An 18,010-nucleotide genomic window follows, 5' to 3' on the forward strand; every position below is an offset into this window, starting at 1 on the left:
CAAAGCCTTTCATTAATGGAAAACACAAGCACATATATAGCTTTTTAGCTATAGATTTCTGATACTGTTTTGGTAGCTCTAAACCTGAAGTGGCATCCAGACCTCCCTCAGTGACAGAGGAGGACTGAGATCCCTGGCATGAGGCCTGTGGCTCTCACTGATTTTACTCCGTTTGTGAAACCTGAGCCTGCATGCTGCAAAATGGACACCTAAAAAGAAATGGTTGGCCACAGTTTTATGTCTGGCCTTGTTTATGACTGTGAACATGCTAATGTTTCCCAAATAGTATTTCTGTAACATCCTCTTGTGGAGTTATTTTGCTTTTGTACATTCAGTGTTAATTTTCATTTTTCTTAGTGATTAGAAAGTGCTCAGACTGCCTCATGCAGTTTGCTGGTTCAGGGTTAGTTGCTGAATTAGGATTTTGGAATCATTTAAAACTGTTTCTTGGGGAAAGGAGACAGGCAATTCTGATTTATTAAGAGTGACTTAGTGTTAAATGGAGTGCAACTCAAATGGCAAGCTGCCTTGAGCTATTTTGGCTTTGTTTCCTGCTTTGCTCATTGTGTGTGTACTTCTGTGTGTACATATATACAAATGCAAATCTCAAGCCAGAGCTGAAGAAAGCAACACAGTCTCCTTGCTCAATCAGTGATCTACCTTGAGATATCTAAGTACTGGAAGTGGATGCGATGTCCCAGAGGCTGAATTATTCTTTTTAATTATTTCTGCTGAACAAATCTACAGTAATGACACAGCTCCACAAGCTGGCCTGATGTGCTTGTCCCATAATCGAGAGCAATTCCAGGATCCACATTCTCCATTATCTGCTTGAGTAAGGACATAAATACGATTACAATAGGTACTTGAAGACAGCACTGAACCGAGGAGGGATGCACTGCTGCAAGGACAAGTCCTGCTGAGGCGCTGCTTGGTCTGGTTCTGGCCCAGATACAGTGACCCTGGCAAACACCACGAGGGGCCTGCCATGCTGCTGCTGCTGCCACCTTCTTCCTTTGCAGGCCAGGCTACCAAGTTGTTTTTCTCACAGTGGATAGCACAGAAAGCCACGCATCTCTAACCTGTGGTATGTTTTGCGGCTGTCCTCAATGTGCTGCTTTCTTCAGGCTCTTCAGGGAGAAAAGGTTTGAAGCATAAATTGTGAGCCACGGCAGAAAACGTGGCCTTGTGTGCTTTACTGTTAGTATCAGCCATCTCAGAGTGGAGTGGCAGCTTTATCAGTGAATATCCAGCAATTTTTTCAGATGAAGTTAGACATTTAGGAATAGATGCACCTCTTTCTACTTTCTGAACATACATTTTGTTATGACACCTTACGGAACTCATTTTAAACTCTGCTTCAGGGCAAAAATATTTATGGCACACTTTAAATAAAACATATTATGTGTTTTGTACAAACATATGTATCATTGTCCCCCTAGCTGGAGCTGATATAATTTCTGACACCAAGTGCTACGCCTCATGCAAAATTCATGACATGTCATTGCATAAGAATGAATGTGTTCCTTTAAAAACAGGCCTTTCAGCCATGATAACCACTTAGTCTTCAGCTCCGGGAACCCAAATCCTTCCTTGCTGTGACTGTTTGAGTAAACCGCTGTGTCAGTGACTGACAGCCTACCTACACAGGTGCTAGTTTGAGCGTGACTTTCTCCCACAGATGATCTTCATGTCTAAGTCAATGGTATTTTTGGTCTATATTCAACATAAATCAGCCCATCCTTAGACTAGCAGCAGGGCTGGTCATGAAGCTTTTCTGCCTGATGGGTACATAAGCCATCCCTTTGTTAAAAGCGTTCAATACTGAAACTTTTCAATTTTTAATCCTTTGTTATAAAAAGAGAAAGGGTAAAAAAATAGTTCTGTCAGCAACATATCTGTGGCAGAAGATTATTCAGTCATAACGTAGCGCTGTGTAGGTGTTGGAGGCAGAGATGAAATCTGCATAGTGCATAGCACAATGTACAAGTGGCCTCCGGCCTCCTGGCTGAACAAAGAAGGGGGCACAACAATAGGGGTGGGGAAAAATGATGGCAGGAGAGGAAAAAAAAGTGCCCCTCGGGGTGGTTGGAGTAAAAGGGAGCAGTGCCAGGCCCTGCCTTCTGGCCAGTGCTCTGCTCCCTTCCCAGGGACGGGGGCAGCAGTCCCAGCTGGGAGCTGGTGCCCCTAATTCTCCTCTCCTGTGTACGAGGCCACGGAGTGGTGTTCAGGAAGTTCATCCCCATCTCCATCAGCTCTTCTGAGGCAATGCAGGTACTCCTGTCAGCTGTCTGTATGGAAGTTGCCAACAAGTCAATGGCACATTAATGAACAGAAGTCCTGTGCCACAGAGACTGTTTTCTTCAACCCTCAGTGGTACTTAATGTCCCCTAATTCTGTGTTTCTTTAACAGTTATAGTAGTTTGGTGAATCTGGTTCCATCCAGTGTGCCACAGAAGAACGTGATTGCTTTTTGAGGAGCTGAGGGGGTGATTAAAGCATGACTTCAAAAAGGAAAAATTAGATAAAGAGTGGAAAGTCAAGAATAAAAATAATTAAAATGAGGGCGCTGTTCCTAAATGGTCCTGCACCAGCTGTGCTGACTGCAGGGTATGCATGCAGCTACGCAAGGGTTCTTCAAGAGATCCAGCACTTGGCTTTCACCTGTGAGAGGCTGCACGGTGGCTGAGTGGAAGTCTGGCTGGCACTGCAATGCATACAGGATGATTTTTAAAGCCATGTTTTCCAGTACATCAAAGGCCTGGTACTCTGACAGCTACCGCCCCCTAAAACTATGCGGGATGTTGATGAAGTGCAGCAAGGTCTATTGAGGCCTCGTACAAAGGCTGAGGAGTGTTGCCTCCTATTTCAGCACAAACATCATCTTGTGCCGAAAATTACTGCTCTGACACACCTGGCTCCATCTCCCTGCTATTAAACCGATTAATACAACAAATGATATTTTATAATAAATAAGTGTCACTTTTATGATTTTAACTGGTCTTTTGATTTGTTTCCTATTTTATGTTGTTTAGACAGACTGATTTAGACAGTTAAAAATCCACTTAAGCATGATACATTGTGGCTGCCTGACAGACAATAACATTGATATATACGACTAGATGAATCTCTAATTAGATTTTGGCAGCGCTGTCACAGTCAGGGAAAGTTTCCCCAAGTACTCCATTGAAATGATATTTTATGCAACCTTGTGTAACAAAGGCCATTTTTAATTAAGCAGGTCCCCTCAAAAGGACATTAAACTTAATGTACATTTTTCAGTGGCCTTTGCCCTTGCAGTATCTGCCTTTTCAAATATAATCTTTGGTAGAATGACTTAGCTTGTGTATTTAAATAAAGTACATAAAACAGATAAAAATAGATTTAAAACAAACAAAAAAGTGATAACTGAAGCTTGCTCTGAATGCTACAGGTAAAATTAGTTGTAAGTCTGGGAGCAATTGTCATTTGATAAATTATTGTTATTTATATAGTCAAGGAAAATGTCATTTAGAACCAGAGAACGATTATATGACTGCATGATAATATCAATATTCTCTAAATCTCATCTTTTATGAACACTTCAAAGTAACTATAGAATAGAAGAGACTATTAAGGAAATGGAAAATTATTTTCAGTAACATCTACCTAAAATACTTCAGGTTAGTGTTGGAACTGGAGAGAGGCCTGCAGATACTAGTGCAATATAAATGGGAAACATCGAGTACGTCCAGCTATGCTGCAGTCAATGGTGATGTACAGCATTTTACTTTCTCCAAAGCTGCAGTGAGCTAGGTGTTAAAATCTGCGTTGCTTGACTTACACTTGTCGTGGTAGCTGCACATGAAAGCTATAAAAGGGGCAATCAGATTTCCTCTTCCAGGTCTGGACTATTGTTCAGGTTTCATCGAGACTGCAGAGAGCAGATGTGAGCACAGGATCCCGAGTACTAACCTGGGACTATCTAACTGGCCTGCTTGCATGCAAGTGAAATAAAAGCTTTCCCAGTAGATGTTTACAGCTCAGAGAAAAACAAACAATAAATGTGCTATTCCTGTATCCTAGCATTTAATGAGTGAAGATCAATTTATTCCTAAGTACATAATAAGAAATCTCTAGTGATGCTAACTGGAGTTGTGTGTGTGGATTCTCTACATCAGAAAAATAGTTGAGGAGGATGATACTTCAGGATGGGACACAATGTCCAGAGTCTTCTGAATGTTTTCCAGTCTCGTCAACTTGAATGAGAGCAGAGCATTTTATTTTTTTGATCCTAAAGAGATGAATTCTCTTATTAGCAAAAGCAGGGCTGTTGGGCACTTGTTGATGTCTGTAGCAATTCTTTAATTGCAAACCTTTAATTGCAAGAAGTACAGAATTCCACCTAGTCTATTCAAACCTTCTATACATATCACTAAGGAGGTCATTCTGTTGATTTTCCTATATAAAGAAGTTAGCAAGGTAATTTGAAGTCTGAAGGCAGAGTGTGTCCCACTAATGTCCTGTGTGGACATGTGTGGTGCCTTTTAAAGCAAGAGTTAGGCTAGGGCTTGTTTTCATAGGAAGATAATACACGTGAAAACACAAGTGAGAATTTACTGTCACTGTTCCATCTGTATTAATTCCAAAAGTGAATGGCAACCGCAACATTTGAGAAGTCTTACTTCACTCCCATGCCAGTGAGCAATTTTGTATAAAGCTATCCTTTGCATATGTTTTTGACAAGTTGGAGTGCAATAAACTGAAGAGCATATGTATTTCTTTACAGAAACAAATCTATGGACCAAGTAATGTGGTGTGATCGTGTGAACTGAAATGCCAAACTCTGCAGAACTGCAAGAAAAAGGTAAATTCTTCATTTCATATTTTCTGCTTACTATTTTTTTTTTCTAGTTGCAAATTTACTTGGGGGCATTAGATTTAAATTGTCACAGCTCATATTTTGGAATGCATTTTTGGATTTGTACTAGAATTCAGTGAGATTTTCTTAGCAACTTTGAACAGAGAAGGTAAGTTTACCAACCTTTACGCTACACTGTACTTTGTGAGGAAGACTTGGTTAAGGTCAATTTATAATTGCCAAACATGCATGCTCTTTAAGGGAGCATACTCGACACCTACTAGCTTCTTAATGCTGTCATGTAAGCCTTGTCAGGAAAAAATACAACCTTCAGTGGAGTTTCAGATGACCATTTCTAGGATGTTTAGCTAATGTTCTAATCGCCCCTCTCTGTCTCCTCCTTGAGCTCTAAATTTATTTGCTTAGGCATTTAAGCCTTGGTCTAGGGCAGGAGCTTATTTTTCCCCAATAACCCCCATTTGTTTTAAACAGTAGATCTGATATCTTCTCTACTGATGAGAAAGATAGGAGGCTGTTAGCACTGGTACTATTTATATTGTGCTAATAGGTTTAAACCCTCTCACTGAGCGGTGCTGATGATTTAAAATAATGACTAGGCAATAAATTTTTACCAGGACAGGTGTACAAATAGCACCAAAAAGAGAGTGCTGCTCAGGGTCAGACTATGAAAAGAATGGTGTCCCAGATTATAGTGCAAGATGAAACTGTTTCATGTGCTATTAAGATCTGACAACACAGGGTTTCAGTTTTAGCCACCAAGACTTATCTGCTGTCATTAACAAGATCCACATGAATCTAATACGCAGACCTGAGTCATAGTCATCTCAACTTCTGTTCTCAAAACTATTCATTTGAAGAGTGGCCCTAGCAGTTATTGACTTCAGTTGGCCCCAAAGCTGCACCCACAAAATCCTGGCCTTGCACTGATTGTCTGCAGTTTCCAAAACCTCCCGGAATTCCTATCGTAACTGTACCAGATGTGAATAATGGAAAGACAATGAATTACTCCTGACTTCAGTATAAGACAGCATATCTAACCTGTGCTAACTGACCATGGCCCTATTGTTTCATTAAATATCGAGTTCTTTGATAGCAATGTTTGTTTCCAGCAATGGAGACATTTTTTTGAAAACGCTTTTCACTAGAATATCATAAACCAAACCAAAATGTTTTATTTTCTACTCTTTTTGTTTTCAGCTCCACACTTCTTACTTTTTTGTACTAAGAAAGTATTTTTGTCTTTCCATTTTAAAAATCCATACTGAGCCAGCCCTGATATTCACACTGCAACATCAACTTTCCAAGAAATCACACTAAAATATTTTTCAATAAATGAATTAAGTATGTAGAGCAGAAGGTAGAGTGAGTAAGTTTAGATCAAATGTAAAATGTTGTAAGTTTAAAATGTGATTTAAAGTACGGGCAAAAAGAAAGGTAGATCCTTTTGACATCAGTGGTTCATCACCTATTTAAATCTCTAAGCAAACGTCAGTGAAATTGCTGTACCTGGATAATACTGTGCCAGTATTTACAAGTTCATGAGACGTGAGTGTAGGGGAATCCAGCAGTATTTGTTTGTTCAGCAGGTACGCATTTTGAGTCCTGTAGTCAAATAGCAGCTATTACAACCTTGCTAACAATAACTTTCAAGATGATACAATCAAAGCATTATATGCTTTTGCTGAAGGTAGCAGCGTCATTGTAAAAGTGGTATGTTTGAATGGTAGTCTTAATACCTGCATTGCACACACTTTTTTCCCCTCAGGACACTAGGCTTGTGAGATAATATATACAGTACTTCAGAATGTAACAAAGCTCTCATTAACTTCCGAATGTAGAATTCACCTACCCCGTGTTTTAGTGTGGATTTATACTATCTGATTTGCAGAAGCAGTTAAAGATTCTCAAGTCGGCAGTCAAACAGTTTTATTCTGTACTTAGTTACTGAAATATCAGAGATTGTCCGCCAATGGAAAAGATGTCAGCTTGGCAAAATACGTAGTTTACTTCTTTGGAAGCTGTAGTGCTTGTATGTCCTTCCCCATATCTCTTTTGTTTGTTCTGTTATCATTTTACAATAGTGAGAATCACATGACCCGTGTTTAATTTGGTTATAATGTTTTCTTTCTTCTGGTTAAACTGTAGAGATAAGTGACTGTTCAGTCCAAGGTCTTGGATTTTAAATGAACAGCTAGCTGCTCCTTCATTCATCACTTTCTACCTGAATGGCAAACAAGGAGCATAAGAAAGGAAGGTAACACAAGGGTCACAAACAACAACATAAATTGTAGCTTTGCTAAGAGTACATTTGTTGTAGAATACCTTCTACTCAGTAATTCAAAGGACTTTACAAATACTGCTGTTTTAAACTTCTTAGCATTCTTGAGTACCAAGGAAATGTTATTTTCCCATACTGCAAACAAGTGTACAGAGGAACAGAAAACGAATTCCTGAGTAGCTTTATGACTTGTACTGTCTTGGTCTTCTGGATTACCAAATCCCAGTTTCATCTGTAGCCTTGAAGAAGTCCAAGGCCTAATCACTATATTAGTCAGAGCAAATGTCTGAGCCAGTCTAACCACCAGTAGGAATGACTGATGCAGGTTTCTCTGAGTCTGCCATCCTTGCCTAGGAAGCGGAAGGGATAGAGGTGAGAGGTTTGTCCCAGAGGCTCTCTGACTGTCCTTATAGGGAAGGTCTGGCTAAGTCTCTACTGAAAAATCAGAAAAAAAAAAGGGAGTCTGCTGTTTAGCTGAGACTCCCTTTGTGAAAAACCGTTTGGAAAGAGCCATTAGCACATGGTTGGACACCATTTCCACTGTGAAACCTTTGTCCCAGGGCACATACAAACCAGTGATTATGACACTAGTCCTTCCTGTGTTTAGAATAACAAGAGATTTAATGGCAATGAATCTGAGCAACATTTAACATAGCCTCTGGCAAACACTGTTTGCTCTTTTAAGGTTATCTGGTGACCCTAAAAACATAGCGAGCAAAGCTCAGTGACCAGGTTCCTACTGGAAGATATCCCCGTAGCAGGCAAGTGGCACACAGAACAGGTACCAGGATATTTGTATTTGTATCAGAAACCTACAAAGGCCTTGATTCCTCAGCCTCACTGTACTGTGTGAAGATAAAAGTACTTGATGCAGAAAGATACAGACAAGAAAATAGGAGATGCTTGAAAAGATCTCACTGTCCTTAATCCTCCTTCCCCATCACAGACTGATTTTTATTTTATTTTTTATTTCAGAAGAAATTTATCTGTAGGGAAAATTGGAAGGAAGAGAAAGACCAGGCATGGTACAGCTGTTGTCCTCCATAGAGAACTGTCTTGGAGGAGGTATCAGGGTGAAAAGGTGAAGTAAAGGGAAGGGGAAAAAAATAATAATCCTTATGGTTGGCAAGTGTTGCCACTGTGGTGGTCAGTGGATGTTTTCCACATGTGTACGTGAGGGCAGCAGGGATCTTGGAGCTTGTTTTTCTTCTGTGTGCAGCACAGCACGTTGGCCTAGATTTTATTGCTGTGACCTGAACTCATCTTTGTACCATAAGGGAAATACTTGCAGTGCTTTACAGATCTCAGAGACAGTCTCATTTTCTCAGCACAGAGCTAATATATCAAGCTAATTTACTGCCGTAGTGTGTTGCAAAGCCTATATAATATTGAGTAAACATTGTTGGCTTATACATTAACTGTAACTAAAACCCTGTGCAAACTTTATTCTGGCTTCGGGATTTTCCTTGAAGGAGTGACTATGACTAGGAAGGGAAGGGTAGAGGTTTCTTCTTTCTTTTTCTTTTTAATCTGTTAAATTTGGGTCAAGTGACAGGAATGGTTAGGAGCTTTCTGTATGGATCTTTTTCGTTGTCAGGATCCCTTAGCAGGGTTTAATGTGGTTTCTTTTTCCTATTTGGTGTGCAAATATAACTGAAGAAAATAAGAATCTGGATGTCTGTCTGCTTTGGACACTTAGTGGAGCTGCTATGCCTTTGTATGGCTAAGAATTACAGTGTTTTGGATGATCTTCTAAAAAAGGGAAACAAATATTTTGTTCTTTATCTAGGTCTACTTATTCAAGGATTGTAATGTGCTTTACCAGCAGCTATTAATTAGAACATAAAACACTCATGTAAAGAATATCCTTTAAAAAAGAAGCAGGATACTACCAAGATATTCTATTATTTGTTGAAGAGAAATACAAGTATTTGACATGCTAAAACTATTGAAATTAAATTAAAATAAGTTGTGGTCATTTGTGAAATTTCTCAGTGACCTTGTTGTATGGACAAGCAGACTGAAGTCGTAGTTGGTAAGTAGCTCAGTATCAGACAAAAACGGTATACGAGCAACTTCAGGATTAATAATCCTGACTCTCAGAGCTCACTCTTGTCGAGAGAGCTTTCTGAAAGCAAGCTGTGAAAATGATCCTCCTATCCATTAGCAGTGCACAACTGCCGCTCTCAGCAAGCTGTGAGGGAACTGAAGGGATCCTCTGAAGGTATTTCATTTGGTACCCTAAAAATCTGGCTGCACTCAGTCCGGCCAGCACCTGAACAAAGCAGGTATCCAGCTTCTTGTCTGAGGATTGTTCAGATACTTGGTGACTGCTGAAGTCATAAGGCACTGATGGGAGAAACCAGCAGAGGAATGATGATATGCAGGAAGCTCATAAATCCAGTCTATCAGAAGAGATGGCAGGAACACCATTGCTTTGGAAACTTAAGAGTAGACTGGTTGCTTTTGTAGAAAGTGCCCTCGAGGAAAGCTGTCCTAGAAAGGTGTCGGGAAAAGCATTTTTCTGTGTGCAATTCCTGTGAAGCTATTTTTCTGTCCACTGTGTGTATTTCTGTTATTTATGGTAACCATATGTTCTAGTTTTACTGGGACTTTCCCAGTTTCTCATGTGGTGCTGTCCCAGTGTGCTGGGAGCATGAAATAACATTAATCAAAAAAATGTAAAGGCTTTATTTGTATTCAGGGCATATTGCTCTGCAGAGTAAAATTCATTTTGGCTTTACGGTGAACGTACTTTCCAGTGGATGAGTGTTAATCTTATTGAACAGTGGTAGGAATGAAGAACAAAACATCAGAGCTGTTGTTTTGCTCAAAGTGAATATTAATGTCACCTATTCTGTGTTTCATGGCAAATGCGGTTTGTGAATCACTGGAAAAAATCCTCTCCCAGGAGAAGGAGCCAAATGTCACTATAGGGTAGATTGTGACAAGAGGGACATCAGTGTTTATTCTGGAAAAGCAATCCCATGTGTCTTCTGCATGAGTCTGGCAGCCCTAAAATGAGTCACTAAGAAGTATCCCATTCTTTTGTTTATCAAATCTAGTCACTTTTAATCACTCTGGGTTTCTACTGCATTGGGCCAGAGGACCTACCAACTCTCCTCTCAGCTCGCATTCCTTTATTTCCTCCTTTTAACAGTTTACTACTGTTGAGGCCTGATTTGCATGTATCATGTTCCATACAGTCTGTGATGTTTTTTGAGCTTGCTATTCTTGCATTGTGGGTGGGAGGAAAGCAGCCTCTGGATTGTCTTCAGTTTCTTTTTTCAAAGAAAGCCAATTGAGTCGTATTTTCATTTTCTATCAGCGAAGGAGGAAGGGTAAACAGATTACTTGGGAGCCCATTTCTACTTCTTTTCAGATAGGAGTTAGACTTGGACCTGAATTTTGGACTTTAACAGTCTCTGGGGAGATCATCAGGCACGTGCTCTTCCCGCCCCAAGTTCAGTAACTTAAAGAGTGTTTTTTTATACCATTAGTTTTGCGATGAGTCTGGAGGTCAAAAGTGGAACAAGAGGTTTTCTTGGTCCTTCCTAAACCAGGAACAAATGGACACTATAAACCTAATCTGAACCCTGGTGAGAGCAATGGAGAAACTACCAGTGACTTTGGGGTTTGGATCAGGCCCTCTTTAGAGATTCTATTTTCACATGTGCAAACAAAATCCTGCAAGAAAAATACCTGTTAGTTACACATTTCATTACAAACTGCGAATTCGTACCAATTTTAGATTTGTATGATTTGTAGATCTTGCTTTGGAAATTCTGAATGTAGTAAGAGGAATATAGATAATGCTTGAATTGTACAGCTAATACTAGAACCAAATACTATACTTACCAGAGAGGAGAGGAAGCTCATTATGTGCCATTATGAGTCTGCTACTTTTTCTTCACTGGGATTGCAGAATTTTTGAGATATGCTTTCCCAGTGCTTGAGAATCTAAATCTTCCTTGGTTTTCTAACATTTTATAAGTTCCTTATTGACTCTAGTACTAGCTATCATTGTTTAGGAATAGAGAATATTCATGTTTAACAGTTCACCCAAAATCTCAAAATCCTTAATGGATTGTAGAGGGCCTTTGCTTCTCAAAGTCATGTGTGGAACTGGAGAGTTCTGCTTCCCTGCCCGTGACTGTACTCATCCAGCCACCATTCTGCTCATCATTTTATGATCAGCTAGCAACCTTTTTCAATGCCAATTGGATTTTTCAGATAAAGCCACTAATTTTGATTGTGCAATAGAAATCAGCTTTCAATGGTATTTCAATTAACCTTGCTATTAAAGAAATTGCTTTTTGCCAATACTCAATGGTTGGTTGACATTCAGGGAACACATGACTCCTTTTAATACAATCTGTATTGAAAGAGCAACCTGCATTTGTTGCCTTCAGACTAGCTTCTTGTAGTTTGGGTAGTTTTCAATATAGCTGAAATACAGTGGGCTAGAAACAAATGCACGAAGTATTTTAGGTTAGAAGCTTTCAAACATGCTCTGCTGTATTCCATTTAGCCGCCCTGGTAAGATTTGCTAAAATACTTTTATTGGGAAAATTTATATAGAGTAGGAGGGACAAGAACTTGGGACAAGAGCTCAGCAGTGTGGAAGTGTTTCAGTTGATACCCAGCTAAGCAGCGAAGTTCAGAAACCAGCACTGTCCCTAGCACAGAGAATTCCCCCCGGATTGCTGTGCAGCCCTGTTGAGTGTTTCACTATTGCAGGCTGCATCGGTCCTCTTCAAGGCGAGGTTACTTCGATTTGAGCTTTTGGCTTGATAAAATGATTTTGAAAGTCCTGAGAGAAGGGGATCTTCAAGAGAATGGGAGTTAATTGCTTTCACCCAAAATGTTGTTCCTGACTGCCTGAGCTCCAGGTGGCTCTGCAGCAGGCGGGGGCTACCCAGTCCTTTGAGGAAGCACTGCCCGAGACTGGGACTTGTACAACCGGGTTCCTGCCAAAGGGCATCGGTTGGTCATAGTGCATTTCAGAGCAATGAGGAAAGCACAGGAAATCCTGCATGTCCTCCTTGATATAGATTAGACTGCTATGTAAATAACCTCTGGAAAGTCAGTGCCACCAGTACAGATCCAGGAAAATGGGACTATGGCTAGACAGATGTGCAAAACATTTGGGGACAGATTCTGAGAATTATTTTTCCAGCAGCAAAAAGTCTTTGAAGGGTACTGGTGCTGGGTTTCCTATCAGAGGATGGCTTTTATCATCACACTGAAAACTGTAGTTACGTCTTCTTGTGGGAGATACTTGGAGCACACTGACTGTGGGGTTGCAGACTTGAGATAATTACTTCACTGTGCCCAGCTTTGTATTTAGCATAGGGTGAGTCAGCGGTGTTTGATTTTGTTTAGCAAAATACTGAATAATCAGGGCTAAGATGCCCAACATGCATGCTTTCTATTGTTTCAATGGATTTTCCTATGGCCATTTGAAGTACGTACATTTGCTTTTGAACAGAAGCAAGCACACGGGGCCCTGATGTTAGATGTTAATGAATGTGAGACTGTGTTTGTAGCAACTTGCAAGGTTCAGTCTGTGTATACCCTACAAAGATTGCTTGTTTAGGAATGGAAAAATACATGTAGAAATCGTGTACATTTTGCTTATGAGCTCGTTCATGCAGGAATCAGATAATCTGGCTCCAGACATTGTTCAAGGGATTTCTAGTGGGCATCTGGCTCCATGGAATTTATCAGTTGTGCTCAAAGCAGCCCAGCCTGCTTTCCAAATTTCATTGTTTGTTTTGAGACAAAAAGTCACATCCTCTGCCTCCAATTTGCTTTCTCATTCCTGAGGACCCCAAAGGTTAAAACCATCCCAGTCAGGAGAAGTGAGCTTTTCTGCTTTTACATCTTTAATTGAAATCTGAGCCAAACGACCCAGCCAGTGCTTGAGAACTTGAACTAACTGAGAAGTAAAGACCAATCTGAAATTACAGCAGATGATACAATAGAGCACTAAATAACAATATAAAAAAAAATAATAAGAGGCAGCCAAGTTGTCAGCAGCATACCGGTATTTTAGATAATCCCCTCTGGGCCATTTTCTTAACAACAACCAGTTGTGTTTATCCAAAGATTAGTGTAGAGACTTTTGATTTTACAGTGCATGTTCCCCATTTACTTTTAAAAAATATTTATATACTTTTAGATATATATATATATCACTTAGTATTCCATGTGAGGCAAATAATACCACGTTGATCTAGGTTTTATTGGCAGTGTATTTAATATTTGGGACGGGGTCTGTAGTAAAGGGAAAGCAAAAATCTATGGTCCTGTGGGCTGAGGATTCGAGCCAAATGTTTGGGTCCCAGGAAATTGGCCAAGGCTGGATGCTCACAGTGTCAACTCGCACGTACAGTACATAGTTTAATTTTTTATCATGAGTCTTTTTTTTAAAAGAAGCAGTTTGCCATTTCAGCTCTGCTCACAAGACGAGAAATCAGCTGAATCAGTTAAAAATAAAAATCTTCCTTTGACTTAATGTGACAGTAGGGTTTTGCCCAAATAGGAGTAGAGATCTACTGTGCTAGAAAAAGGAAGAAAGGGAATTGTATGAATATGGCTTTCACAATGCTGCCCAGTCCTGTTCCAAAAGGGAGGAAAGGATTTGCCAGCAATTGCAAACAGAGGTTTGGGTTTCTGCCTGTTTTAAGAGATTTCTCTCATTTTAATAAATGTTTGAGTAGAAATATTAGAAAAGAACTGTCAAAAAGGATTATTATTTTTGCAGCTGGTTTTGACACCCTCAGCTACTTTTTTTAAACAGGAAAGTTGCATTATAACAGTAGAGATCCTGAAATAAGAGTGGCTTTATCTCAACTCCTTTACTGGATCAAATCCCTGATCAATTGGAAACAGGTGTAAGTTAAAATGAAGCAGGAGTGTTCACACTGAGATTGGCCCTGGTTTAATGAAATTGATTTTTCAGATCAATTTAAATTGAGCTCATGCAATTTGTTCTGTTATTTAAATGAAGCCTGCAGGAGTAGTCTTGGAATGAGGGACGGTACACGACACGAGTAAGACTATCTGAATCAGGACCATTATTATTATTTACGGGAATCTACTTTTCAATGAATTGTATATTTTTTTCAAATTAGGGGGTAGCAGCCATAATAGGCCACTGGTGTTGGCTCCATTGATAATTATACCATTTTTCTCCTTTTCATAATTGTCCTAGTATGAACTGTGCTATTTTAGCAGAAAGTGTTAATTATTTTATCAACAATTGGCAGACCCTGCTTCAATTTACTGGTTTCCCTTTAACCAAAACAAAGATTACAGGCCCTGTTCCATAGCTCAGCTGCTAAATCTTTACTAAGAAACTTGGGAACCCCTTTCTCATGAAACACTGTGTAAAGCTTTAAGCACTCTTTGAAGCTGAGTTGTATTAAATGATAGACAAAAAAAGCCCTCTGAAGAATTGGTGCTTAATTACAACTTAATTAGCATAATTATGCATGCTAATAGCATCTCAAATGAATAGCAGTTGTCAGGAGGTTGGGACCATCTGTAAGAGTGTCGGATTAATACATCATTTTTTATTTCTAACAACGCTGTAACTCTTTCCCTGAAAGTGATTTTCATTAATCAAGTTCATTTTTATTATATAGAAAATTTGGCATTTTTCATTATGGGCCATTATCCGTTTCCCCATGCAGTCCTAATACAATACTAATGAGACCCCATGTGGCTACTCCACACTGACAATGGTAGTACAGGTGTATTATTATAATTGTTACAAACAGCACATTGTACCTCAGGACTAGTAGAGTTCTAATCTCAAGATATCAGGGTTTCCACTTGGTACCTTCCCTTGGGTCCAGTACAATTTCCAGAGCTTTATGAAAAACATACATGTTTGTGGTTATGAGGAAGCAGATTTAAAGAGATAGAAGCGTGTTTGTTTTAGAGCTGGAAACTTCGGAGTTCACTGAGATGCTTTTGAGATTTTGTTTTTCTAGCTCTGCTAAGCTTTGAGCTTAACAGAAATTGCTTGCTCCAAAGAGCTGCTGCAGGCAGCAGGGATGATGCAGTGGATACTCCAAAAGCATCAGTATTTACTTAAGATTTTTTTTTGTGTGTGTGTGTGTAGGCGTTCAAGCCCCAGAAGTATTATTCACCATAAAACTCAGTGATGGAAAGGCAGTGAAAAAATCTTCCTGCATATCTGAATGTCCCTGGAAAAAAATGTCAGTAGCCCGGTTGCCAAGCTCTAGTGGCGCACGGCGTGTATGTGCACACACAGAGTGGCACCTGAAAGTTTACAACTTTTGCATTTGATCAATTGGCCAGACTCGGCTGTGAGCGGTGCTACCGAAAATCCCAAGTGCTGTGATTGAATTCTGTGGACTTAGTTCAGATTTCCAGTGCAGCAGCTTAGTGCATAGCTGACCTTAACGCTTGTGTTTTAGCTTTAACTAATTGGTTAATGTTTGCTTTGTAGAATCAAAAAGCTCTGTGTAAGCTCTAAGGATTATTTTTATTTAGTGGCATGTTGGTATATTCATGCCTAATGTTTGTGTTGGATTTTTTTTCCAAAGGCGCTGTTTTTTTTTTCAGATGAGATTTTCCCAAGGGATTTTTTCTCTTACTTTCCCTAAATAGCTTCCTGAAAACCAAAGGCCTTCCAGTAAATTCTGATTTCCTTTGGTGGCCTGACTACAGAATGAATGGAGCAGTTCTGGAAATGCATTTTTAAGGAGAGGGAGTGAAAGGGAGGGGAGAGGAGGACAATCAACAAAGCTGCTGTGCCCGTATTTATCAGGCTGCCAGTGGGAGCCGCGCAGTTCAGACTGCACTTCTAATCAACCCTAAACAAAAGAACATTGAAAATAGCTCAACTGACACAGTCCTCGTCATAACTCAGGATCTGGTGGCAGGCACCAGTAAATCCTGCTCTCTTGTTGTTGTTCATGAATATATTTGTGCACATAAACCCCTCTCCAACATCTTCTGGGGTTAGGCATCTCTATGGAACAACCCCATCAACTTTTCCCCCACCGTTCAATCAATCCGGGCTGGAGACAAATGTCCTGTGGCTTAGGAACAGGTGGAGGTTGAGAAAATAGGGCCTGGCCAGGATCGAATGAAGATTGCATGTAAATTAGCAGCATTAATATGTAAAACAAAAGCTCAGCGGAGACTATTTGTCCTGCTGTACAGCTACTCAAAGCATGATGTGGACCCTGGGTAAAATATCAGCCGCACCCCGAGATTAAGCCTGGTTCCCGGCGTCTAATGTGCTCGAATGTCATTTTATACTGAAAATGTAACATGAGCAGGCGAGATGGTATTTAAATGGGAACTGGAAATTGCTGGGAGAGTACCACAGCCTGTTTGCCATTGCTCTGCTCTGCCATCCCCTCTTCAGAGCCCTGTGGTTTGAGCCTCAGTTCAAGGGCAGCAAACCCCATTCCTGTGGGGGTACCAGCACAGCCTTTGTCTGCTGACTGATTCTCTGTGCTGCCTGGTTATTTCTTACTTGAAAAATCAAGAGGGATTAATCCTGGAGTGCATCGAACACCCAGAAAGACACTGGCAAGGAGGTCACCTATAAATGAGTTAAAATCTGAGTGTGCCCAGGCTTGCCCCCATCTGACAGTGTGCAGCATCCTGGGCGGGTGTGCTCAGAGCTGGATGTCTTTTGTTCAGGGGCTTTAGAGAAGGCTTAATTGTAGTGCCTTGGATAATGTTTGCTGGTGTCATCAAGCATCTTCTGGAGAACTAAGAATGCAACTTCAAAGGAATGTCACCTGCAGCATTTGCATTCAGTTTTTAAGAGGAACGCCGGCAGTTGCTGCAGCCCTGGGACGATGTAAGGTGATTTAACTCCAGAGTCCCTGAGCAAGGCAAAAGGTGAAGCTCTTAAAAAACAAACAACAACAAACTCCTCCAAAATACAAAACCAGAGGGAAACTAATAAATATCAACAATCACATCTCCCTTTTTGCTTGTTCTTCCTCAGTTCAGGATTTAATCATGGATTAAATAAAGCTCGGTGTCTGGCCTTGATGGCTGAGGGAAGGCTCGGAGCAGAGGTGGCCCCGCTGCAGGGAGGGCAAGATATTGCCCACTGCAGCTGGCAGCAGTCCCGGAGGGGGAACGGAGAGCACCAGGGAGCTGGGCGGTATCTAGGGGACATGTTGCTGCTGTTATTTATCAGTTGGAGTGATTTGTTATTTTTAGCTTTTTATATTTTTTTTTTCTTTTCTAACCCCTCAGTCCTCTTACAGATCCTGCCTCTCAGCTCGATGAGATAATCCTGGAACGGTTTGTCTCTCTTTCTGTGATTCCTCCTAACCTTTTGCTCTACTGCAAAGTGCAGAGGGATTAATTTTCACTGATAGCATAAAACTGGGGGAAAAGCAAACTAAAGAACCAGAAACCCAATGCTGCTGAAAGCTTGGATGGCAAAACAGCACCCTGTCCGGGCTTGGTGCAAGGAAGAAGCTCTCTCCCTTGTCATCTGTTAATTTTGCTTGAATTGGCTTCTGCACGTGAAACCCAGGGTATGCAGTGATTGCAGCAGAGAATGGGTGCAGCGATCCAACGCCAATAAAGCACTGGCACATGGGAGCTGGTTATTAGTTTACATGAAAAGAATTGCAGGGCGGAGGCTGTAAGTGGAAGCAAAATATGTGCTGCAGATGGCTGTCTGTTGACTTTGCTATGGACAGATTATATTTTACAGAGATAAAAGAGTAATCATAAACTGGATGTCCTGCCAGGACAGTCTATGTACTTGAGTAATAGACTCGGACTATGGGGTTAGTCTCCAAGTTCATATTAAGCATGTATTTTCAAGAAATTTGTGGATTCTCAGCTTCAGG

At 40.4% G+C, this 18,010-nt stretch overlaps 1 protein-coding gene across 1 annotated transcript in view; it reads left to right on the top strand.

Moving 5' to 3' along the window:
* LOC311443242 (uncharacterized protein) overlaps window positions 1–18,010 on the top strand; it is a 409,687-nt gene that overhangs the window by 97,270 nt on the left and 294,407 nt on the right. Inside the window, exon 3 of the mRNA XM_084533287.1 lies at window positions 4,769–4,846. The gene's annotated coding sequence lies outside the window, so the exon portion shown is untranslated. The remainder of the gene's footprint in view (window positions 1–4,768; window positions 4,847–18,010) is intronic.

Source organism: Aythya ferina, assembly GCF_964211825.1.
Source record: "Aythya ferina genome assembly, chromosome: 12".
NCBI lineage: Eukaryota > Metazoa > Chordata > Aves > Anseriformes > Anatidae > Aythya > Aythya ferina.